The following is a 26,839-nucleotide window of genomic DNA, read 5'->3' as shown; positions in this document are numbered from 1 at the left end:
ATAATGAACTCCAGAGTACTTGGATTAACAAATTTGACTTATTTTCTTTTTTCTCCCTCCCTCCTCCTCTCTTTCCTTTTTTTTTTTTTTTTTTTTTAAGATTTTATTTATTTATTCATGAGAGAGGCAGAGACATAGGCAGAGGGAGAAGTAGGTTCCTCGCAGGGAACCCAATGCGGAACTTGATACCTGGATTCTGGGATCACGCCCTAAGCCGAAAGCAGATGCTCAACTGCTGAGCCACCCAGGCATCCCTTTTAATTTAAGGAATACAGCTTTTCGGATACACTTGAACACCCTTTGGTACATCTGTCACTTACCTCCCTCCTTTCCCAGGGGTAACCACTCTTGCAGGGCAGATAAATATACGTCCTCTCCATCCACACTTTTATGCTTCTTTGTTTATGTCCATAGCAATATATATCATTTATGTCCGTATTTTTAAACATTATGTAAATAGTTTAGTTTTTAATTCTAACTCTGTAGCAATGTCTCTGAAATTACGAACTTCATAAAATATTTTTGGCAGATATGATATCCAGCATTACTAAGTTTTTCTTACTGTGATAAAATATGCATAACATAAAATTTACATTTTAACCATTTTCAGGCATACAATTCAGTAGCATTAAGTACATTCACATTGTTGTGCAGCCATCACCATTATCTGTTTCCAGAACTTTCTTAGCATCCAAGTGGAAACTCTGTACCCATGAAACAATTATTCCCCATTTCTGCCTCCCCCACCCCTGGTAACTAACATTTATTCTATGTTTGTTTGTTTTTTAAGATTTATGTATTTATTTATTCATTCATTCATGAATGAATGAGAGGCATAGACACAGGCAGAGTATGAAGCAGGCTCCCTGCAGGGAGCCTGATGTAGGACTCTATCCCAGGACCCTGGGATCACAACCTGAGCCAAAGGCAGATGCTCAACCACTGAGCCACCCAGGCACCCCCCCCCCCCTTTTTAAAGTAAGTTTGTTTATTTATTTATTTATTTGTTTGTTTGTTTGATAGAGTGTGAGCACAAGCAGGTGGGGGAGGGCAGAGGGAGAAGAAGCAGACTCCCTGCTGAGGCTGAGTAGAGAGTCAGTTGTGGGGCTCCATCCTAGTATCCAGGGATCATGACTTGAGCTGAAGGCAGAAGCTTAACCAATTGAGCCACCCAGGTGCACCATCTATGCTACTTTTTCTATGAATTTGCCTATCCTTGGTACCTCATATAAGGAGAATCATATGATATTTGTCCTTTTGTAGGTGGCTTATTCCAGTAGCATAGTGTTTTTAAGGTTTATCTGTGCTGTAGTATGTATTAGAATTTCCTTTTTACAGCCGACTAATCTTCTGTGGTATAGTTACACCACATTTCGTTTATCCATTCATCTGTTGATGGGCATTTGTGTTGTTTTCACCTTTGGGCTATTGTGAACAATGCTTTGAACATTGGTGTATGAGTATCTTGAGTTTCTGCTTTCAGTTCTTTTGGATTTATACCTTGGAGTGGAATTGCTGGATCATATGATAATTCTGTGTTTAACTTTTTGGGGAACTGCCAGACAATTTTCCACCACAGCTAAATCCTTTTTTATTCTCACCAGCGGTGCAGGAAGTTCTGATTTTTCACATCCTCACCAACACTTGTTACTCTGTTTCTTTTTTCTTTTTCTTTTTGATATCAGCCATCCTAATGGGTTGAAATAATATCTTGTGGTTTCTAATTTGCTTTTCTTCAATAACTAATGGTGCTGAGCATCTTTCCATATGCTTACTGGTCATCCATGTATCTTCTTTGAAGAAATAAATGTCCACTCCAATTTTTCCCCAGCGCTGTTTGTTGGAAAGACTGTCCTTCCCCCATAGGTGGCCCTTGGTACAGGATCTTCAGTTGTTTTTATTGCAGTGTAAGAATGCACACAAAGATACATTTCTTATGCTTAAAGGAAGATAAAAACAAGACAGATTAACAAATTACCGATAAAATGACAAACCCAGTAAAATTAAAATTTATTTTATGGGACAAATGATGTTTTACTCAACTTATACGCTAGTGTGAATATAGTAATACTGTCTGTTGTGGTGTTGGGAGCTCTTTGGGAATGCCTGTATTACCTGACCTAGTGGCTGCTCTGTTCTCTCACCTCGTTTATCCATTCTGAAAACAGTACAACTACACAGGGGTGACATTTGACCATTACATGGCATATGTATTTTACACACTTATATTTCTTAAGTGTTCTTGACTGTTAGTACAGACTGATTAGAATCCTATTATTTGGCCTTAGCCTGATGGTAAACACAACAGCACACACGTGGGCTGGGAAATCCCTGGGCAGCACTGTTTCCAGGGAAGCATCTGGATGATCCAGAACAGGCTTATGTTCATGTTTTTAGAGTAATATTGAAATGAAAACACAATTTAAAAATTGTCGTAGAGAATGTATGGACTGGAAGAAGCATCCACAGACCCGATTTAAAACACATTTCCCAGTGTTTGACAAACATTGCTTTATTTCCTCTGCTGCTTGTAAATTTAATTTTTCCCCCTCAAGTTCAAACAATTAAGGTAGGGATGCTGACATTCAAGTTTGGCAGGAGGAGCTTGTTTTGCCTCTTTGTTTTCCTTTTCCTGTAGGAACCTTTTAGAGGGCATCTCACTGCCATCTGCTTTCTGAAATGCCTCTGCTGTCCTACATGGTAGTGGTTAGGTTCCTTCCTTTTGGCTGGGGGTCTGCCTCTTTTTCTTAATCGCATTAACTTTATTTATTTTTTTTAAGATTTTATTTATCTATTTGAGACCACAAGCAGGCGGAGCAGCAGAGGGAGAGGGAGAGGGAAAAGCAGGCTCTCCAATGAGCAGGGAGCCCCATACAGAGTTCGATCCCAGGACCCCAGAATCACAACCTGAGCCTAAGAAAAACACTTAACCAACTGAGCCACCCAGCCACCCCAGCCTTAATTATTCTCATTGTAACCAGTTTCTCTTCTTGCATATTTTTAGTGTGTTTATCTTACTGCTTTTTCCCTTAAATGCAACCAAAATCAAAGCTTAAATTCTTTATCTTAGATCATGATATATGTGTTTACAAATAATTTTACTGCCAAGAATATGTTAAGTTGGCTTTTACTACATTAGTTTTGTTTGATGTGGTTAACACGACCCTTGAATACCGAGTCTTCTGACTGTGAAATTCTCCACTGAGTTGTCCCTATTTAAAGTGTGACACTGCCAGTTTGATTTTAAAATACTGGAAGTGAGTTATGGTGAGACAAAGCTGCAAAGAAACAACCTTCATGTTCCTTTGATTATAAGTGCCTTTGGCATTTCTTTCTACTTGGAGATCACATTTTCCTAATGCCTTTTTTGAGGAAAAGACCCTCTCCCTTCTTCAGACAGATCTGGGGGCAACTGGCTAAGATTTGAACTGAGGCCCTGGGCTGCCTCCTGTCAGGAGATCATCTTCATGCTCTCTCTCCAATGTTCCCGGGTGTAGTGTGTTTCTTATTAGTGTGAACTCCTATATATAGCACTTAAAAATCAAACTGTTCTCTTCTATGCATGACATGAAGTAGTACCTTGATCTATTCCAAGACATGATGAAATATTTCTATTAAAAATGTAATCGTTTTCTAAATTCATGTCAAGAAATAACCAGGGAATTATATTTATTGGGGAAAAGCCCCCCCCCTTTTTTTTTTGGTTTTGTCTTTTTTTTTTTTTTTTTTTTTTGGCCAGATTAATAGCATTTATATGAAATAACATTGCTGTGCTTGGTAGTAGGGTAAGGCCTAGTTCTCAGTGACATGTCTCTGCTGATTAACTACATGATGTCTAGGTGAGCTGTTGACTATTTTTTTTTTTCTGAACAGTGCAGTTTTTAATGTTTTTTTTAAAAAATAGTGGTAAAATACACAAAAATAAAATTCACTATCATTAACCTTTTTAAGGGTATAGTTCAGTGGTATATAATTCACAATGTTCAATGATTGCCAGATGTCAGAACATACATACATTTATTTATTTATTTATTTATTTATTTATTTATGTCAGAACATTTTATCCCCCAAACAAACCCCATACTCATGAAGTCGTCACTCCCTTTGCCCTCCTCGCCCCCAGCCTCTGGCAACCAATAACCTGATTTCTGTCTCTATGAGTTTACCTGTTCTGGACATTTCATATAAATGGAATCATACAACACGTGGTCTTTTGTGACTGGCTTCTTTCACTGAGCACAGTGTTTTCAGAGTTCATCCATGTTGTAACATAAATCAGTACTTCATTACTTTTTATATCTGTTGTATTGAATATATCTTACTAATGACAAGCTTTCAGTTAGGTAAATTATATATATAAAGATTTTATGTATTTATTTGAGAGAGAGAATACAAGCAGGAAGAGTGGCAGGCAGAGGGAGAGGAAGACACAGGCTCCCTGCTGAGCAGGGAGTCTGATGCAGGACTTGATCCCAGAACCCTCGGATCATGATCTGAGCCAAAGGCATATGCTTAACCACTGAGCTACTCAGGAGCCCCCAGTTAGCTAAATTTTTAAAAATTATGTTAAAATACACATCATTAAATTTACCATTTTAACCATTTTTAAGCATGTATAGTTCAGGTGGCATTCAGTGTACTCACTGTTGTGCAGTCTTCACCACTACTGTCTGTCTCTAGAATTTTATCATCTTTTCTAACTGAAACTTTGTACCTATTAAATACTAACTTCCTATTCTGTTCTCCCTGCCCCCAGTCCCTGGTAAGCACCATTTTACTGTCTCTATGATAGAGGCTACTCTAGATCCTTAAGAAAAGTAGAATCCTATAGTATTTGCCCTTTTGTGCCTGTCTTATTTCACTTAGCATTAAGTCCTCAAGGATCATCCATGTTACAGCATGTGTTAGATTTTTCTTCCTTTTTAGCTGTTGAGGAATATTCCATCGCATGTATACACTATGTGTTGTTTTTCCATTCATCCATTAATGGACACTTGGGTTGCTTCTACCTTTTGGAATATGGCTAATAACGCTGTTAGGGACATGAATGTACAGGTATCTGTTTGAGTCCCTGCTTCCAGTTCTTTTGTCTGTATACCCAGAGGTGAAATTGCTGGCCATATGGTAAATCTATATCTACCTTCTTTTTAAAAAAAAGATTTTATTTATTTAGTCATGAGAGATACAGAGAGAGGGGGCAGAGAAATAGGCAGAGGGAGAAGCAGGCTCCCTATGGGGAGCCCACTGTGGGACTTGATCCCAGGACCCCTGGTATCATGACCTGAGCTGAAGGCAGACACTCAACCACTGAGCTACCAGGTGCCCCATCTATATCTAACTTTTTGAGAAACTGCCATACTGTTTTTTTTTTTTTTTAAGATTTTATTTATTTATTCACAAAAGACACACACAGAGAAAGGCAGGCAGAGACACAGGCAGAGGGAGAAGCAGACTCCATGCAGGGAGCCTGATGTGGGACTTGATCCTGGGTCTCCAGGATCATGCCCCGGCTGAAGGCAGGCACTAAACCGCTGAGCCACCTGGGCTACCCGGGCTACCCGCCATTCTGTTTTCTATAGCAGCTGCACCATTTTACATTCCCACCAGCAATACCCAAGCAATATGAGTTCTAGTTTTTCCACATCCTTGCCAACACTTATTTTCTGGGTTTTTTTTTTTTTTTTTTTGGATAAGTGCCATCCTAATGACAACTTAAAAAATGTATTTTAAATTATAATATGTCTAAATTTCAGTGTACACATAGGCACATAGTTATCATTAAGTCTTTTTTGTGTTGTAACAAGTACGACCTTAATTGACCCTTTGATATGAATTGGGATGGGAGCATGGAAGATGTTGAGGAGACAGTTGTTACTATAGTACTTCTAAAAATTATAGGTCTAACTGTACAGATTTATTTACCCCCAAGTCATGGACAAGGTAATGCACAGCAACACACATTATATTAGTTGGTAGACTTGATCAAGTTACTCTTGGAGATTATATGGAGCTTACATATAGAGCAGGGGTCAGCAAAGTTTTCCTGTAAAGAGAGTAACTATTTTAAGCTTTGTTGGTTCTTAGGTCTTTGTCTCAACCACAGAGCTCTGCTGTTGTAATGACTGAAGGCAGCCATTGCAATATGTAAATGAATGACCATGGCTAGTTCTAATAAAATTTTGTGTATGTATATTGTAATTTGAATTACATGTAACTTAAAGCTGTTCCAAAATGTTGTTCATCTTTTGACTTGAAACCATTTAAAGAATATAAAAATATTCTTACCTTGTGGGCTGTACAAAAGTAGGAAGTGAGTAGGCTGTGTTTGGCCTGTTTGTATGGTTTGTGGATCTGTGGTATGGAGGAGTTAGTGGATAATAGCGGTGGTGTGGAACCTGTGTGATACTTGGGTTGTTTGTTGTGAAATACTTTGGAGTCAGCTCTTGGTCCAGGCAAAGGGCCAAGGGCTGAGGGAGTCAGGCTTCTGGAAAAGAGGAGTAGTAAGCTCAGAGTAGCAGATCCTGGAATTCCAGATGGGATATGTGTCTTATGTAACAAAGATTAAGTGGTTTGACTAACTTCTGGCACAGTTCTTGGCACATCATCACCTTCCATAAGCGTCTGTGGGAATGGAAGCTGAGGAGGGTGAAGGGAGATCTGAAGATGGGGGTAGGGTGGCTGGTGGCTGCCATATCAAGTGGCTATGGTGTTTGGGTAGATCTGTCTTAGGGAAGTGACTAGTCACATCCTCTCATCACCTTTGTGTGTGTGTGTGTGTGTGTGTGTTCATGAAGACCTGAGGTGTGGGACGCCTGGGTGGCTCAGTGGTTGAGCATCTGCCTTTGGCTCAGGTCGATCGAGTCCCACACTGGGTTCCCCTCGGAGAGCCTGCTTCTCCCTCTGCCTGTTTGTCTGCCTCTCTCTCTGTCTCATGAATAAATAGATAAAAATCTTAAAAACAAAACAAAACAAAAAAAAACGGGTGGCTCAGTGGTTTAGCGCCGCCCGCAGCCCGGGGCGTGATCCTGGAGACCCTGAATCGATCATGGCTCTCTGCATGGAGCCTGCTTCTCCCTCTGCCTGTGTCTCTGCCTCTCTCTCTCTCTGTGTCTCTATGAATAAACAAATAAAATCTTAAAAAAAAAAAAAAAAAGACCCGAGGCAGCTCGAATCTGGGGTCAGTAGAATCCTAAAGTGTACCAGATGCTGGGGAGCAGGCTGGGGGCCTCACAGAGCTGCCAGGTGGGCATTACTGTCCGTGTTTTACAGATATAGGCACTAAGGCTGGGGGAAGTTGGTAACTCTTGAAAGGTCACTCAGCTGGAAAACTCATAGCTGGTATTTGAAAGTAATTTTACCTCTGTGATCCCAATGGTTGGCATGGTCCAGTGAGGAGATCTGTTTTTCAGATATGGTTCTACTGTTGACTTTCTGTGTGAGCTTAGGGAAATTATTCTCCATTAAGAAAAAAAAAATTTCTTGTAGTTCGAGAGTAACTTCTACCAAGCCTGTCTCACAGAATTATTGTAGATGATTGAATTAGGGAATAGATAAGAGATCTTTGAAAAATATGAAGTACCATACAGAAGTAAGATGCTTTTTTGAGGCCAGCCCCCTCCAGATGGCCCTCTTGTCCTGACAGTGTAGCTCTCAGACCTGGGAACTTGATTCTTTGGAGAAGCCCTTAAGCTCTTGGTGAGTTCACTTTTTTTTTTTTCGTGCCCGTAGTAAGTGGAATAGGAGCTAAAAGAGAAGATAAGAATGGGCTGATAGCAGAGCAGCAGAGCCCACGTTCAGACTCCATGCTGCTCCAGAGGTTGCTGGACAGCTATGGGTGTGCATGTGATGGCCCAGAGCTTTTCTTTTAAAAAAGAAAGCTCTAATTTATGTCTGGTATGGTACCATAGCATATTTTTATCATTATTAAACTTTTAACATGTAGAGAGGAGAGTCTGCTAATACTTACATATTTCATCTTCTATTAGTGACAACTAAATAAAGCATTATTTTATTATTATACTCAGGCCCTCTTCAAAATGATCAAAGTGCTCACAGTGTCTTTCAAAATATGTGTATATGTGAAAAGTGTATGTAATATAGATATTCTAGTTTCATAGGCTAATAGATTGCTTATTTGGTCTGTAGGTCTTAAAAATGCTAAACTATTTTTCAGGGATTAGAGATAAATTTAGTGAGAGTCTTTAGAAGGTTGGTGAGTAAGCATTATTATTATAAAGTCTGTGTGGCCCAGTATAGACATATTAGAAATACTCCTAAAATAGTAATCGTCTCAGGCCTCACTTTGGAGTGGAGAAGTAGTGTGGAAGAATTTCACAGTACATTGCAGAGAGATGTGACTGCTAATGACTTATGCAGGTTTTTAAGAAGTTAGGTGGTAAATGAGACTCATGTATTTAAAATCAATTTGGTCTGAGAGATTTAACATCATGAAACAGTATACGGTCCAGATCATTTTTATAATCAATGTTTTATTTTTTGTTTATTTTTATTTTTTTTTAAAGATTTTATTTATTTATTCATGAGAGATACAGAGAGAGAGAGAGGCACAGACACAGGCAGAGGGAGAAGCAGGCTCTATGCAGGGAGCCTGACATGGGACTCGATCCCAGGTCTCCAGGATCACACCCTGGGCAGAAGGCGGCGCTAAACCGCTGAGCCACCCAGGCTGCCCATAATCAGTGTTTTAAATTTTGTGCACATCCAGAAAAATCTATCTTCCTGTGATATGCTAATTGGCTACTCAATGAAAGTATCAGATGTATTGTTTCTATTTTGTTTTGTTTGCTATTCTGTTAAGAATACCTAGTTGGGAAAGGGGGGGAATGGTGGTAAACCAACTTTTTATTTATTTTTATTTTTTTAAAATTAGATTTGTGGGTGTCAATTTGATTTTAAACATTTTTGTTTGTTACTATATTTTACTGGCTTGTTCACGAAATTTGTTTAGAGGGAGGCCACATACTTAGAGTTGTGGTTTTTACTTTAGTCATCATCTTTATCATCATGAAAAAAAGAAGCTATCGTGTTGCTTTATTCTGGCAAAATGTATAACACATGGTCGTTGAAAATAACTTTATCGAGAGAAGCCTTAAAATGAAATCTGTTAGTGATTTGTATTATTTGGCCTTACCTTGGTACTTCTAGACAATGAAGTAGGGCTAGAAAATTATCTGATTGGCTATGAAATAAACATACAAAAGTCAATAGCTTTTCTGTGTAACAAAATACAATTTAAAAAAGGAGAAAGAGGGCAGCCCCGGTGGGGCTGCAGCAGTTTAGCGCTGCCGCCTGCAGCCCGGGGTGTGATCCTGGGGACCCGGGATCAAGTCCCGCATCAGGCTTCCTGCATGGAGCCTGCTTCTCCCTCTGCCTGTGTCTCTGCCTCTCTCTTCTCTCTCTCTCTCTCTCTCTGAATAAATAAATAAATCTTAAAAAAAAAAAAAAAAAAAAAAGGAGAGGGGATCCCTGGGTGGCTCAGTGGTTTAGTGCCTTTGGCCCAGGGCGCGATCCTGGAGTCCCGGGATGGAGTCCCACGTCAGACTCCCAGCATGGAGCCTGCTTCTCCTTCCTCCTGTGTCTCTGCCCCCCCCCCCTCTCTATGTCTATCATGAATGAATAAATAAATAAATAAATAAATAAATAAATAAATAAATAAATAAATCTTTAAAAAAAAAAAGATTTTACTAACACATCAAAACTCCCAAAATAATTGAAAACAAAGCCAGAAATGTGAAGAAAACAAAATATGTTATAGTGTGTGGCATAAAAGACTTGAAGAGGTTAAATCAACCCATTAACTTTTTAATTAATGCGGTTCAAATAAAAATTCCAGTGAATTTTTTCAGAGAGGGTAAGTGTCTTGTTACAGTGATTTTAAAGAGCATCTAGAAGAATAAACAGGCAGAATAAATGGCCAAGAACATTTTGAAAACTAAAGATGAGTTTGGGGGAGTTTGGTTTTGTACTATCTACTATTTATAGATTTATACAAGAGTTTTAAAGAGTAATCTGAGTCCTAGAATAGATAGAAATAGCAGTAGATCTGAAAAGAAAGCCGAACACCTGACTCAGCTGTGCATAAGAGTTAAATATATAGGCAAAGGCGTTGTATATAAATCAGGATTTCTTCAAGTGCAAGTAAAAGGAAATCAGGGCAGCCCCGGTGGCTCAGTGGTTTAGTGCCACCTTCATCTCAGGATGTGATCCTGGGAGCTCCAGGATTGAGTCCCTCATCCCTGCATGGAGCCTGCTTCTCCCTCTACCTGTGTCTCTGTCTCTGTCTCTCTCTCTGTGTTTCATCTTAAAAAAAAAAAAAAAAAAGAAAGAAAAAAGAAAAAGAAAAAAAAACCACAATCATCTTGGTTCAAGCAGAAAACAAAGGCAGTTATTTTGTCAAGTACCTGGAATAGTACCCTTGGTGATATTTGCTTCAATGACTCTAGGGGAAGCTCAAATGCCCCATCTCTCCTGACTTTGCTTCTTTCTCAAGATTGGCTCTTGTCTCTCCTATTGCTCATGGGCTTCCTTTCTGTAGCTAGAGGAAAAGGAGGTGTGGTTGTTGATACTTCCAGCCTTCTAGTTTTATAGCTTAGGGTCAAAGAAGAAAATGCCCTTCCCTGGTGTGTTAGTATGTAAAGTCTTAAGGAAGGACACCATGCGGGGTGCTGGGGTCATGTGTCCATCCCTCGGCCATGACCATAAGATGCTGCGCTAACAGGGTCCCCCCATGGCTGCTCCTGTCAGGACTCCAGCTGGCTGTGCTATGCAGCCTCACTGGAATCACATGGAATAGTCCGAGAGGAGTTGTTCCCAAGAATGAGGGGTGGGAGGATGCAGGGAAGTGATAGAATTACTAGGGTATTCAATAAAGGGTACTGGACACTTGGTTAACTATTTGAAAAAAAAGTTACATCCCTGACTTTTACCATATTCAGTTAAATTCCAAATGAATAAATGCTTGATAAATAGAAAAAGAAATTAACTAGAAGAAATATCAACAGATTTTTTTATAGACTTTATATTTTGAGCAGTTTTAGGTTTACAGCAAAATGGAGCAGGAAGTACAGCAATTTCTTCCCATATCCCCCCAGCATGTAATACATTTGTTAAAATCAGTGAATCTGGTACATCATTATCACCCACCCAAAGTGCATGGTTTACATTAGCATTCACTGTTGGTATTGTACATCTTCTGGGTTGGATAAATGTAGAATGATATGTATCCACCATTTTAATACCATACGGAATAGTTTCACTGCCCTAAAAATCTTTTGCTCTGCCTCTTCATCCCTTCCTCATCCCCAGCCTTCGGCAACCACTAATCCTTTTACTGTCTCCATAGTTTTGCCTTTTCCAAAATGTCATGAAGTTGGAATCATACAGCAGGTAGCCTTTTCAGAATGTCTTTTTTCACGTAGTAATATGCACTGAAGGTCTTTACACAGCTTTGATAGCTCATTTCTTTTTTGCACTGGATTAATATTAACGGGATATAGCACCATTTGTTTATCTGGTTATCTAACTGAAAGACATCTTGGTTGCTTCTAAGTTTTGACAGTTGTCATATTGTCAAATAAAGCTTCTGTAAGCATCTGTGTGTAGGTTTTTGTGTGAATGGAAGTTTTCAGCTCCTTTGGGTAAATACCAAGGAGCATGGTTGCTGGATCTTAACGGTTAGAGTGTTTAGTTTTGTAAGAAACTGCCGAACTGCTTTCCAGAGTAGCCACACCATTTTGCATTCCACCAGCAGTGAACGAGAGTTCCTGTTGCTCCACATGCCCACCAGCATTTGGTGGTATCAGAGTTCTGGATTTTGGCCATTCTGTTGGGTGTCTAGTGGTATCTTGTTTGAATTTGCATTTCCCTGATGATGTACTTCGAGTATCTTTTCATATGCTCCTTTGGCATCTGGTATCGTTTTTTGTTTTTATTGGATTGTTTGTTTTCTTATACTTGAGTTTTAAGAGTTTTGTATTGTGTATTTTAGATACCTTACCTTTATCACGTTGTATGTTTTGCAAATATTTTCTCCCAGTCTGTAGCTTGTCCTCTCATTCTCCTGACAGCTGTTTTTCTAACCTCAAGGTAAAAAAGTCTTTTGGGACCTATGAAAAGGGAGGACTTAAAAGCAGAGACTGCAGGCAGATGGCCTATTGGCTGGAGCAGACCTGCACAAGCGCTCTATTTCACCTACACGGTTTTGTCTTGTTTAATTTATCTTTTGAAAATTGTGCTAGAATTTTAAAATAGAAAGTTTACCTATAAGTCTAGGTTTTTTATTTATCTTGCAAAAATGGGAAATGTTGGCAACATTGGACTTGGATTCCTACATGGCAGCAACTAGCTGGTGTTAAGGGGCAGCCACTTATTTAGATGGGGTCTGGGGCTATCAGGTACTGCCTCCTCTGCTGCTCCCTTATGCATCCCAGCAGCGAAGCTGCATGTTGAGTTGCTCTGTCTTGTTAGAGTTACATTCTTTTACCTTAGCTGTCTGTTCCTTTTAGGCAATGATTCCTAAATATAAGTCCATCTAAATACAGAAAGAATCTATGCACGTCGAAACAACTTCACAAAATGGAAAAACTAACAGGAAAGTATATTTACTGTCTATGGCAAAAGGTTAATAGCCATAATATAGAAAGAATGCTAATGAACCAGGAAGAAAATAAACACAAGAAATAAGAATAAATACTGAAAAAAAGAGAGAGAGAGAGAGAGAGATTAATTCCGAGTAGGTCATCAGCTTTCTGATGACAGGGACCATGTCTGCCCTGTTCAGTGTGGTGTCTTAGGGCCTAGCTTAGTGCCTCACACTTTGTAGTATTCAGTAAATATTTGCTCATAATAATTAACGATAGATGATATGTATTGAGGGTTTACTGTGTGCTAAGTAAGCAGTAAACCCTGCTAAATCCCTCCCATACTCTCATTTAATCCGTCCAGAAACCCTCCAGGATAAGTACTATGATCCTCATTGCCCAGGTGGGAAATGGGCCTGGAGAGATAAAGCACCCAGTCAGGTATATCCAGTAAGTAAGTGGTGGTGATGCAGAGCATTGATTCCAGCTCATGCTCTTTATACTGTATTTCATACGTGTGTGTGTGTGTGTGTGTGTGTGTGTGTATAAAATACATATTTATATTATATATTCCATCAAATAGCTTATTGAAATGAGTTGAAAAAGAAAGACTTACAAATGTCCAGTAAACATGGAGAAAATTTCTAACCATATCAGGAACAAAAGAATGGAAAGAATAAAAAAATGCCTCTCATTGGTGTGGAGGTTGGGGAAGGATCTTCATACATTACTGTGGGAGGCCATGTCAGCATCCATTCTGGTGGAGACCATTTTGGGAATTTATTTTCAGAAGTATTAACTGTTCATAACTTTTCACTAAAGGATTCCACTAATAAGAATTTATTCTAAGAGAAAAATTATAGTTGATTACAGACTTATGAGCAAAGATAGCGTTGTCATGTTAATTATAGTACTGAAAAATGGGAAGCAACCTGAATGCCCAACAATAAAGGATTGGTAGAATAAATTATGGTATATTCATATGCTGGAATAATATGTAATCATTGAAAATTCATTTTTATGGTATCAGATGACCAGTATATAGCCACTGTGTTTGTCCACTGACTCTAAAATACTATGTTGAAGAAAGCAGTTGGCAGCAGGTGTTGGACAGTGTGTGTGTCTGGCACATATGCACCCCTGGCTGTGCTTCCTGCTGTTAGAGGAGGTGGAGCTATGGGTGATTTTTACAGAGTTCCCCCCCCCCCATGCACTTTTCCAAACAGCTGTAAATTTCCATATTTCTTTCAGAGTTTATGATGTTCATTCTGAAAGAATATAGGACCTCATAAAGTCATCCTAGGTTAACGAACTATGTATTTTGTGAATGTGTAAAATTTTTTGTGAATCTGTTTTCCATTCTTTCACTTCAGCTTTAAAAATTCTGTAAACAGGTGCCTGGGTGACTCATTCTGTCAAGCGACTGCCTGCTGCCTCCGGCTCAGGTCATGATCCCAGGTTCCTGGGATCGAGCCCCACGTCAGGCTCTCTGCTCAGTGGGGAGTCTGCTTCTCCCTCTTCTTCTGCCCCTTCCTCTGCATTCATTTTCTCTCTGTCTCTCTCTATCTCTATCTCTTTCAAATAAATAAAATCTTTTTTAAAAAGTTCTGTAAACAATACCAGCACTTATCTGAAAGATCTCAATGGCCCAGGGAAAAAGCAGTAGGTTACAAAAGCCTCTCTCTCTCCAAGTTAGGCTCGTTCCCTTTCGTTATCCAAGGTAATCATTATCAGTAGTTATAAAGTATTTTAAATACACATTGAGAGTTTACCCTATTTAGTATAAATTATTTGTTAAGCAAATAGTCACTTCTACTATGTTTTGGATGTCTGGATTTTCGTGAGTAGTGGTCCTTGGTATCCCTGTGTTGGTTCTGTGCCTCTTTTACCAGAACCTCAACACAGGGAAAGAGGACATTCCAAATGCTTGTGTATTTATATAGAGCAGTGTTTGGTCTTAACAGCCCCTCCACCAAAGATAAATATGTAAACGAATAAATAAAAAATAAGATTTTGGTAGTAGAGTTATATAGATTAAACACATCCCCATTTTGTTGTCCTATTTAAGAATATAACAAACTTTATTTTTTTTTAATTTTTGTTTATTTATGATAGTCACACACACACACACATACACAGAGGAGAGAGAGGGAGAGGCAGAGACACAGACAGAGGGAGAAGCAGGCTCCATGCACCGGGAGCCCGATGTGGGATTCAATCCCGGGTCTCCAGGATCGCGCTCTGGGCCAAAGGCAGGTGCCAAACCGCTGCGCCACCCAGGGATCCCTATAACAAACTTTAGAGTGAACTTTTTTTATTGGCATTTGGACCTTGTTGATAAGGAAAGATTCAGCCTCATTTATTTGTGTTTTCCACTCAGCAAATATTTGAGGACCTCCCCTTTGGGGAGTAAACTTAATAACTAAGCCTTTATTTCTAGATATTTGATCTCAGTTGGGGAATGCTGTCAACTGTTCTTTGAGCTTCCTGGGGTTATCCAGATTTTCTTAGATGTACTCAGAGTCACAAAGGAGTTCAGAATTTTTACCTGAAGGGAAAAGAATTAATGACTAGAATTAGATAAAGCAGTTTCTTTCCTCTTTTCTTTCTTCTGCTTTACCTTATAATTGCTTGAAAGTAGTGTCTGGGTTGGGTGTCAAAAGTAAGAGTCTTGGGGAAAGAAGTCAGATGGTTTGCATTATCTCTCTTCAGAGCAGTAAAGGGCAAAGGGACAGAGAGGAAATAAAATGAAAAAGTCATCCTTCTGAAACACTGGCTTAATAATAAGGCAGTGGTCCAGAAACTGAGAGCAACAGACGATGGCTTTGAAAAGGAATGTTCTCATTTCTAGGAAAGCGAGTATTAGCACCTCAGAAAAGAAGAAAATGAAGACTTTATAATCTAGGACCCAGAGACAGGATCTACTCTCTGCACTTGTACTCTTGTGTCCTAACCAAGGAAGGGTTGGCATAGCAAACAAAACATTCCTTAACTATGAATAACAGTTTTAAATGCTTACAGAATTTGCAGAAGTAAGGTTGTAGTCTGTTTTTCCTTTTAATTTTTATGTCATCATCCATATTTTCTCTTTACTTTTAAATCTTAGGTTACAGTTAGAATTATTTGGGGGTGTATGTTTCTTGTCTGTACATTGAAGAAAAGTAGGAAGCTTTCTCCTTTAGCTTTGATACTAGTGATCTCCCTAATTCAGTTAGGCATGGCTTTTTTTCAAATGAGCTTACTGTATCTTTATCAGTACTATAGAAAATTATACACATGGTACAGACCTTTAAATATAAAGATAATAAGGCATTCTATTTTTGAAATATTTCTAAATCTTGGCTTTTTAAAAAATTACATGCTGGGCACCTAGATGGCTCAGTTAAAGTGTCCATCTTCGGCTCAGATCATGATCCCCGGGTCCTGGGATTGAGTCCTGCATCAGGCTCCCTGCTCATCATTGAATCTGCTTCTCCCTCTCCCTCTGCTCACTGCTTGTGCTCTCTCTCTTTCAAATAAATAAAATCTTTAAAAAAATTACATGCTGGGCAGCCCCGGTGGCGCAGCGGTTTAGCGCCGCCTGCAGCCCAGGGCGTGATCCTGGAGACCCAGGATCGAGTCCCACGTCAGGCTCTCTGTGTGGTGCCTGCTTCTCCCTCTGCCTGTGTCTCTGCCTCTCTCTCTCTCTCTCTCTGTCTCTGTCTCTATGAATAAATAAAATCTTAAAAAAAATTACATGCTAACTGTGGATATTTTCTTAACAGCCATATCTCTATACACATGCAGTCTTATTTTCTTAGGCTAGAAAATAAGAAGTGGAAGAGCCATCTTTAACTCTGATGGGCAGCTCTAGCTCTTGGGCCAAATTGCCCTCCTTTCTGGTCCTGACACGTTTACCCACAATGTGTGAGTGTCCATTTCCTTGTATCCTGGTACTGAGCTCATTTTAAAGATGTAACCTCCCTTTTGTTGTTTTCTTTTTTTAAAAAAAAGATTTTATTTATCTATTCATGAGAGACAGAGAGAGAGGCAGAGACATAGGCAGAGGGAGAAGCAGGCTCCATGTAGGAAGCCCGATGTGGGACTAGATCTCAGGACCCCGGAATCATGCCCGGAGTCTAAGGCAGATGCTTAAACACTGAGCCACCCAGGCGTCCCCTGTAGATATGGGTGTGGCTAGATGGACACCTGTGATCTGAGGGTCTCTTCCTGAAGAAGCGCTTCTGGGCTGCATCCTTGATCTGGGCACACAGCTGAACCTGAGAGAACCAAGTCTGAGTGGGGAGGCCTGTAGGTGGGAAATGGCTCTGGGATTGACCACTAGGCGCGGGAGGCAGGACTTGGACCAGAGTGGTTCAGGAGCACCGAAGAGGGTCTAAAGGAGTTCTGCATCTGCAAAGTTTATTGAGGAGGTAATATTTGAGACCCCAAAGGCTGAGAGAGAAGGTATTCAAGGCACAGGCCTGCCCTTGCGGGACCTGGGTTCTTGAGAAGGCCTGGCAGTGCTGGCACAGGTCTGGTGGCTATCCTGGGGTGAAGAGCCTAAAGGTAGGGAGTGCCCTGATAAGGAGTTTGCAAGTGACACATGTTGGTTGAGGAGGTGAAAGATGACCTAGAAAAGGGAGAAGCCAGGGCCAGGCAGGCCAGTCTGGAGGCCACTGCAGTGTCATACTGAGAGAGAGGAGAGAAGGATGAAAGACTGGAGCTCTCAGGCAGGACATGGTCTGATTTGGCAGTTTTTTGTTTTTTATTTTCGTTTGTAGGAGGGACACAATATGGAGATCTGTTAGCTCCTGAGGATGAGTAAGGAGGCTGAACCAAGGGAGACTAAAATTACCATTTGGGGAAACAGTAATTCAGGGAGGAAACAGAAGAAGGAATAGGTTTTGGAGAAAGATAAGAAATTTAGTTCGGATTTATTGATTTTGAGGTAACATCTAGGTAGAGGTGTCTAGTTGGCAGCTGAACATACAAGAGCACGGGTGTGTGTGTTTATGTGTGCATGAATTTCTTTGTAAAAATTGAATTGTAGAGCCTCCTGAAGATGTTGTATAGACTGCACCAGGGCGGCCCCAGGGCTTGTTGTTACTCACTTCTCTTGGTGTATACGTGCATTTGAGAAAAAAATCAAACAGTACAGAAGGGTAGAAATCCCAGCACCTCAGACCTCAGTCCTACTCCCCAGAGGAAATTGTTGCCAGCAGTTTTTATATATGCTTCCAGAAATTTGTCTTGCATGTACATATGTGTCCAAGTCCATGAATCTCTGGAAAGGGTGAGTCAGACACCAACAGAAACTCAGTACATATAGCGTGTCAGGCACGCAGGAACTTTCCAAATGTTGTGTCGTGTGTCTGTTGCTGTGAGTGTGGGCTTGGAGTCCCTCTATGTCCTGAGGGGTCCGTGCTCTTCACAGGCTGACCCTGAGTTCCTTTTATAGTTGCTCGGGTTCTCTAGGGGCCAACTATGTAACTTTTCAGTCTGTGAGGCTAGGTGCTTGAGTCTTTTTCTTCTTTAAATGTTAGTTTTCTTCAGAGAGTATTCATTGTTGTTATAAAGATCTTGTTATAAAAATATACAAAGGTGGACTACCTGGCTGGCTCACAGTAGAGCATGATCTCAGGGGTGTGAGTTCAAGTCCCACATTGGGCATAGAGCTTACTTTTAAAAAAATGGTTAACTATGGTGATTAACATGTATGCATTTTTAAAAAAGATTTTCTTTATTTGACAGAGCGCTCAAGGACAAGCAGGGGGAACAGCAGAGGGACAGGGAGAAGCAGGCTCCCCGCTGAGCAGGGAGCCTCATATGGGGCTCGATCCCAGGACCCTGGGATTATGACCTGAGCTGAAGGCAGATGCTTAACCGACTAAGCCACCCACGCACCCCTGTATGCATTTTTAAAAAAGATTTATTTGAGAGAGAGGCCACAAGTGAGAGGGGCAGAGGGAGAGAGACTCTCAAGCCGACCTCATGCTGAGTGCAGAGCTTGACATGAGTCTTGATCTTATAACCCTGAGATCATGACTTGAACCACAATCAAGTCAGATGCTCAACCGACTGTGCCACCCAGGCAGCCCTGACATGCATGCATTTTTAAAAGGTAGAATGAATAAATACATACATTTTTTTTTAAAGATTTATTTATTTTAGAGAGAGAACAAGAGGGTGGGGGTGGAGAGGCGAAATGAGAGGAGAGAGAATCTCAAGCAGACTCCTGAGCATGGAGCATGACACAGGGCTTAATCTCATGACCCTGAGATCACGACCTAAGCCAAAACCAAGAGTTGGAAGTTTAGCCAACTGTGCTACTCCAGCACCCCTAAATATACACAGTTTTAAAAATTCAGTCCCCACCCACCCCCAATTCACTCACTACATTTAATCACTGTAAACAGTATGGTACATAGACCCTGTTCTGAGGGTTGGGAGAAATACACAAACACACTTTTATGTGGAAAAATATAAAGAAAATGACAAATGGCCTGTAATTTCTTTAAATAGATAATAACCTCTTTAGAAAAGCGAACAAAGAAAAAAAGCGAACAAACAAATACACGCTGATGGTTTTAAAAGAATTCTATACTAGCACAGCATGATGTAAAATAAAGTGTTGGTCTCCCTAACTCTCCTGTCGTTTCCTGTCCTGAAGGTAATCACTGTTAAGTTCTCCTTCCAGAAAATAGAAACTCTGTGTGTGTGTGTGTATGTGTGTGTTGTGTCTTTTTAATGCACCTGAAATGGATGTTGTTAAATACATTGTGTTTTTTCTTTTAAACTGAACAAATCTTAGATCTTTCTCATCAGCTCATATAGCTCTGCTTCCTTCTTTTTAATGGGTTATTGGCTATAATTTAAGGGAAGGTCAGTGCCGCTGTGATTATTTCATTGGATTCCATTGATGGACATTGAGGCTGTTTCTTTTTTTTTTTTTTTGAGGCTGTTTCTTAATTTTTAGTATTCCAGATAATCCTGTGGTGAATATCTTTGTTCCCTCAATACTTTTGAAGGATGACAAGAAAGGGACTTTTTAAAAAAACAGTTTTATTGAAGAATAATTAGTATACAAAACACTGTACATAGTTAATGCAAATATTCAGCCTGATGAGCTTGGATATATGTATACACCCTTGAAACCATCACCACAATCAAGGTAATAGATGGGGGCTCCTGCCTGGGTGGTTCAATTGCTTAAGTGTCTACCTTGGCTCAGGTCATGATCCTGGGGTCCTGGGATTGAGCCCCGCATAAGGTTCCCTGCTTAGTTGGGAAGTCTGCTTCTAAAAAAAAAAAGGAAGTCTGCTTCTGCCTCTGCCCCTCTCCTCCACTTGTGCTCTCTCTCTCTCTTTCTCAAATAAATAAATAAATAAAATCTTTAGGGGAAAAAAAGGTAATAGACATATCCCACACCTCCAAAAGTTTCCATGTGTCTATCTCCCCCTTTTTGTGGTAAGAATAAAACATAAAACCGACCCTCTTAAGACATTTTTAAGTGAATAAACATAGTGTTGTTGCCTATAGGTGCTGTGTTGTACAGCAGATCTCTAGAGCTTATTCATCTTACTTTACTGAAACTTTATACCCATAGAATATCTCCCCAGCACCCCAGCCCCAGCCCCTGGCAACCACCATCCTACTCTTTCCTTCTATGAGTTTGACTGTTTTAGATAGTGTCTTGGACTGGTTTATTTCATTTAGCACAGTGCCCTCCAGGTTCAACTATATTGCAAATTTCAGAGATTTCCTTTTTAAGGCTGAATAATGTCATATCACATATACCACATTTTCTTTATCCATTCATCTGTTGGTGGATATTTGGGTTGTTTCCATATCTTGGCTATTGTGAATAATGCAGGGAACATGGGAGTGCAGGTGTCTCTTTAAGATCCTGATTTTAATGAAAGAAGGGGAATTTAAAGAGTTCCTGGTGGTTCAGTCAGTTCAGTGTCCCACTTTTGGTTTTGGCTTTTGTTGTGTTGCAAGATCAAGCCCTGCATTGGGCTCCATGCTCAGTGCAGATTCTTTTTTTTTTTTTTTTTTTTTATGATAGGCACACAGTGAGAGAGAGAGAGAGAGGCAGAGACACAGGCAGAGGGAGAAGCAGGCTCCATGCACCGGGAGCCTGATGTGGGATTCGATCCTGGGTCTCCAGGATCGCGCCCTGGGCCAAAGGCAGGCGCCAAACCGCTGTGCCACCCAGGGATCCCCTCAGTGCAGATTCTGCTTGGGATTCTCTCTCTCCTCTTCCCTCTGCCCCTCTTCCTGCTTGCATGTGCACTCACTTGTTCTAGCTCTCTCTCTAAATAAAATCTTTAAGGAAAAGAGAATTTTAAAAATTATTCATACAGATGTTTATTATTTATTCAGACAACCACCATCAGAGAGGTTGTAGTAATTATACTTTCACACATAGCATGCAAATGCCTTTTCCATATATCTTTGTCAAAATTGGTTATTATTAATCTTAACATTTTTGTGAGGAAATATCTTGTTTTGGACAGTCATCGAATAGAACATTGTAGGTGCCTTCATGTGAGTCTGAAGTCACTGGCAGTGAGGACTTCAGTTATGAAAACCAGAAAGCTTGACCTTGGCATAGAGGTGACCCAGACAATTTGCAGGCCTGGCAGATGTCCCTGAGGAAGAAGAGGGTGTTAGCCTCAGAACAGATGCTGGGTGAACCTCAGTGAGGCCAGCAGGGGCTTACCTGTCTGCCTTGACGTGGGAGGCATCAGGGAGGCTGCCTGTGGCTTTAAGGATGCCCACCTCTTTAGTTCCTCATATCTACCCCCTGGGCAGCCCAGCTGAAAAGTTGGGAAACACGTTTTTCCTTTTTTAAAAAAAAGATTTTATTTATTCATGAGAGATACATAGAGAGGGGCAGAGACATAAGGCAGAGGGAGAAGTGGGCTTCCTGCAGGGAGCCTGATGAGAGACTCCATCCCCAGACCCGGGATCACGCCCTGAGCTGAAGGCAGATGCTTAACCGCTGAGCTACCCAGGCATCCCAAGTTTTTCCTTCTTATATAGCCAGAGAAGTTGAGCCTTCTGGGGCCATTTCTTTACATTCTTTCCCCCCTTATGATGAGCATTATGAAATTTGTATAATTTTGAAAGGCTAGCGCACTTCACTGGTAGAGCTTATCTCAGACCAAAAGTTATTTTTTTCACTTCTCTGATTTGATTTGAATGATCTGTGCATTATACTTTTTAAAATGCAGAAGCTTTTGTTTATATCTCTTCCTTGTCACATTTAATTGTTGTAGTATCGTTAATTTTGAGGTTAATGTATATTTTATCCCAGCAGATTAATTCTGATTTGCATTCTTTTGGGGGGGCATACTTTCCAGTTACACAGTGGCACTTATTTTATCATATTGCTTTTATATACTTTTCCTTTATAAACAGAGAGTGATGTGCTTTCTTGCTCACTTTTTCTTTTTTTTTTTTTTTAATTTTTTTTTTTTAATTTTTATTTATTTATGATAGTCACACACAGAGAGAGAGAGAGGCAGAGACAAAGGCAGAGGGAGAAGCAGGCTCCATGCACCGGAGCCTGATGTGGGACTCGATCCCGGGTCTCCAGGATCGCGCCCTGGGCCAAAGGCAGGCGCCAAACCGCTGTGCCACCCAGGGATCCCCACTTTTTCTTTTAAAAAGAAAAACACTGGGACGCCTGGGTGGCTCGGCAATTGGGCTCAGGGCATGATCCTGGAGACCCCAGATCGAGTCCCACATCGGGCCTGCTTTTCCCTCTGCCTGGGTCTCTGCCTCTCTCTCTCTGTGTCTCTCATGAATAAATAAAATATTTATTTTTAAAAATTTTTACGATTTTATTTATTCATAGAGACACAGAGAGAAAAAGAGAGGCAGAGACCCAGACAGAGAGAGAAGCAGGCTCCATGCAGGGGGCCCAACATGGGACTCGATCCTGGGTCTCCAGGATCACACCCCAGCTAAACTGCTGCGCCACCGGGGCTGCCCAAATAAAATCTTAAAAAAAAAAAAAAAAAAAAAAAAAAAAAGGAAAGAAAAACACTGATGCCCTAAGATAAGGCACTGTGTTTTGGTACACACTTGAGTTTTGATCAAGAGTTATGTTTTCAAATTCAAATGAGAATCTGTAAGCCTGAGTAGGAGACATTCAGCCCTATTTACTAATTAATCATAATGAGTTTTGATCTAGATGTTAGGAGAAACTGAAATTTTCCCTGTGTAGTTAGAGGATTTCAGGGGTATAAGTTACATTAATTTGTGAAAGCAAGCTTACAAAATTTCTCTAGTCTCCAAGCTTTATAGGTCATCATGCTGACCTAATAAAGTATGCCAGGCGTATAGTGGGCACTCCAAAAGCCTGTTCCTTCGGGATCCTTTAAGCACCTAGATATACATGGCACCGTGCCAGTAAAATTACACAGTGCACGGAGAGAGAGCTACCTCAAGATTATTTAAAAATCTATACTGGAAGTTCTTTCCCTCAATGTACGAAGATTTCTCACTCAATTCTTGATATATTTTGCATGTATATAGGCGAGAGTGGTGGTGATATTTATGTTCACCCGTGGGGGAAGGAGATGGCCCTGACCGATGTGAGATAAATTGTTGGGTTCTTTCTGTTCAGGTATGTTTTAGCTTCCAGTAGCCCTCCTCCCCTGCTCCTCTTCCCCTCTTCCACTATCACACATGCAAATCAGCAAAAGAATTAGGATAACCTCTGGAACCAGTTTTTCCTACATAGGGAGATGGTTCCATAGAGTATTAATGTGTAAGGTGGTCTTATTTTAAAAGCTTATCTGACTTAATGTGCTGCTAATTAGAAACCTAGATTCTGGGGCACCTGGATGGCTCAGTGGCTGAGTGTCTGCCTTCAGCTCAGGTCATGATCCCAGGGTCCTGGGATCGAGTTCCGCATTGGGCTCCTCATAGGGAGCCTGCTTCTCCCATGGCCTGTGTCTCTGCCTCTCTCTGTCTTTGATGAATAAATAATTTTTTTTTTTTTAAGAAAAAGAAGAAACCTAGAATCCTAGTGATAAATGGAATTTTAGAATCTTTTCCTTTTTTTTTTTTTTTTTTTTTTTACCAAGTTCAGAAGTGTCATCCATGTACCTGGCTGGCTCTGTTGGTGAAGAATACAACTCTGATCTTGGGGTTTTAGGTTTGAGCCCCATGTTGGGTGTAGAGATTACTTCTAAATAAAACCTTTATTTATTTTTAAGATTTTATTTGTGAGAGAGAGACAGAGAGAGGCAGAGGCACAGGCAGAAGGAGAAGCCGGCTCCTTGGAAGGAGCCCAATGTGGGACTCAATCCTGGGACCCTAGGATCATGACCTGAGCCAAAGACAGATGCTCAACCACTGAGTGTCTCTTTTTTAAAGAGAGAGAGAGAATACAGATGGTGAGGAGCAGAGGGAGAGTGCTGAACCCATGAAGCTCGACCCCTGACATCATGATCTGAGGTGAAATCAAGAGTTGGACACTTAACTGACTGAACCACCCAGGGACCCCTCAAATCTTTAAAAAAAGAGAAAGGTCTTATTAGGTCTTTGCCTCATGGTCATTTATTTTCTTTCTTTACACTTGTCATGATAGGGACCTCACTACACTCTAAGGCAGCCCATTCTAATCCCTGTAGCTATGATCATTGGAAAGCTCTCCTTCTGGCCTGCCTGTGGTGGAACAGTGTGGAACTTATATGTCACCCATGACTAAGCTATTTTTTTTTCATGACTCAACTATTTTAAATGAGTATTTCTTTTCATTAGATGGAAATTACCCAGGGCAGGGATCACGTTTGACTAACCTACTTTCCTTCTAGTGCATTGAACATAGGCACTCAATAATGTTTAGGAAATAAATTCTAACTCAGTTTCTTGTGATTTTATGATTAACTGGAAGTTGGGCTAAATATTATTTTGCCTGTATTTGAATTAGAAACAGTGTAAATGGGCCTTTGTGGAATAGATAGTCATGATTACGGGTTTTCCCCATTGGTTAAAATGGAAGTAATTCCCCAGTGCTTTCGGACCACAAATACACTTTGAGCATTCATAGCAAATGATCCTGTTAGATAAGAAGAAATCTGTTTTCCTTTTTATTTGTGGACCTCATCCTTCTGAAAGAGCAGCACAAGCTATGAACTTCCTATACTAATCATTTTACTTGTTGTCTTCAAGAAGCTGAAGGAGTAGTTGGGGGATGCCCTTAGGAAAAAACCCTGGGAAACTTTAAGACAAAGAAAACTCAGAAAGTGGTGATCCTATGTACCCAGAGGTATACCCAGGAAGACTTGCCCCCACTGAGAGTGTCTGGATTCATGTGCAGAACTCTCTGGGGTTTTAAAATCCCAGGGTTTTTTTTTTTTTGTTTTGTTTTTTGTTGTTTTTTTTTTTTGCAGTATTATGTGGTATACCAGCTGAACATTGCTACAAATCATTCCTTACCAAATGGCTCAGGGTTTGACACTAAGGGCCTGAAAAGGATCCTGGTTGGCAGCCCCTAGTTTGTGCTTAAGGACACTGAGGCTCTAAAGCACCAGTCACTTTCTGAAGGAACACAGATGCCCTCAGGCAGAACCTGAGTCTAGAACTCAAGTTTTTTTACTTAGTCTAAAAATAAAACATTAGAAGAGGCAGAGACTGTTGATTGTGTACTTGGCCACATTTTAAATGTTACAGCCAAGTGGGGGTTGGGAATTAGGCTTTTTTTTTTTTTTTCCTTCCTCAAAATCATTTTTCATTTCCTGGTGCTTCCCGCTTCCTGCCATTACTGTAGCTGCTCTAAGCCAGGGTCCCTCAGGACCATGTTCCTGCGAGGCCACCCTGCGTGCCCCTCGGCCGCCCACCCAGTGCGCCCCTCTGGCTTCCAGGCACTTGGCAGCCAGGGCTGATTGATTATGCTCTTCTCCTGGCCTCCTGCTCCACCACCGTTGTCCGAGGACACCCTGTCAGAGCCACCCTCACATGGCCACCCACAGCTGCCTGCAGCCGGCCCCCCGGGTTGCCAGCATTCAGTGCAAGTTTAGCAGATTTCCATCCATTTCCCCCTCATTTGCCCTCCCAAAGGTAGCTCCTCACAGCTGCACCTGCTACCTCCAGGTTCCTTCTGTCCTCCGGTAATAATCGACCACGCTCAACTCAGTAGCCAGCCTGGTGGGTTTTTCCTTTCATCTTGTTCATTGATTCCCCAGCCTCTCAGGCTTCAGCCCTTGCAAGCATCCTCCCTCCCTTCTTTCCACTGCCGGGTGAGTTTTGCGAGCACAGCCATTGTATGTGTATGTGTATGTGTATGTGTGTGCGCAGTGTTTGTGGAGCCCGTTCCTTTCCTGCACCATCCCCAGGCCTTCACCCAGCCCTTCTGCAGTTGCAGTGATTTATGGACTTCTCTGCCTGTATCCATCTTGTCTCCCTGCCAGTCCATTGTTGGCACAGTTGCCAGACGAAGCTTCTTCAAATGCTGCATTTTTGAAGTCAGGCATCCCTGGTCCATCTCAAAAACATCGAATTAGCTCCTCGTTCTCCTAGGAAAGTCTAAACTTTTCAGCTCCTCATTCGGAGCCCACTGTGGGCAGGTGCCTGCTTTCCTTGGCTACTTCTCTCTCTCCTCTATGGGCTGCAGCCCGTGTCATCGGCTTAGTGCTTCCTGGGTCACCCTTGTTCCTCCTAGTCTCAAAGTCTTTAGCTCCTTCCTGGAGCCTTGTCTGCCAGCCATTCTTTTCAGGTCTTTGCTGATGGTCACTGGCTCTCCCACTCTTTCATCTGACGCTCAGTTCACTAAGCAAATATTAAAAAAGACATGCTGTTTTGTGCCTGAGGAGTGGAGTATACAGGGTGTAAGAGAGTCAGGTCTCTGTGGCCAGGAAGCTCACCTATGTCATCTGGACTCTATCTTTCTGTGTTTGTGTCTACTGGATTGGAAGTGTAAAGGCAGAGGCCCAGCCTAATGTATTAAAATTTAAGAATTAAAAAGTCAGCAGCACATGTCCACCCGGCAAGTGTTCTGTACAGGCTGACCTGCCATGAGAGCTGCTAGTCCACCTCCATTAAGACTGCTTGGAATTTCTTATTTACCTGTTTTGGCATTTTTTAAGTTATTAAATTCTGTATATTCCCATTTTAGCCTAGCATCAGTTGTAACATTAAAATTAAGGTAGAAATCCAGGAACATAAAGTCTTCAGTGAAGTTAAAAGACTTAATTAGATAAGGTTATTTAAGATAGTGATTTCTCATTAGACCGGCCTTG

At 40.9% G+C, this 26,839-nt stretch overlaps 1 protein-coding gene across 4 annotated transcripts in view; it reads left to right on the top strand.

The window, feature by feature from the left end:
- Positions 1–26,839, top strand: part of TENT4B (terminal nucleotidyltransferase 4B) — a 79,867-nt gene that overhangs the window by 31,584 nt on the left and 21,444 nt on the right. The gene's annotated exons all lie outside the window — the stretch shown is intronic.

This window comes from Canis lupus, chromosome 2 (genome assembly GCF_011100685.1).
Source record: "Canis lupus familiaris isolate Mischka breed German Shepherd chromosome 2, alternate assembly UU_Cfam_GSD_1.0, whole genome shotgun sequence".
Classification (NCBI taxonomy): domain Eukaryota; kingdom Metazoa; phylum Chordata; class Mammalia; order Carnivora; family Canidae; genus Canis; species Canis lupus.
Note: the sequence above shows the minus strand (reverse complement) of the source record. Positions and strands in the feature narration are given on the sequence as shown.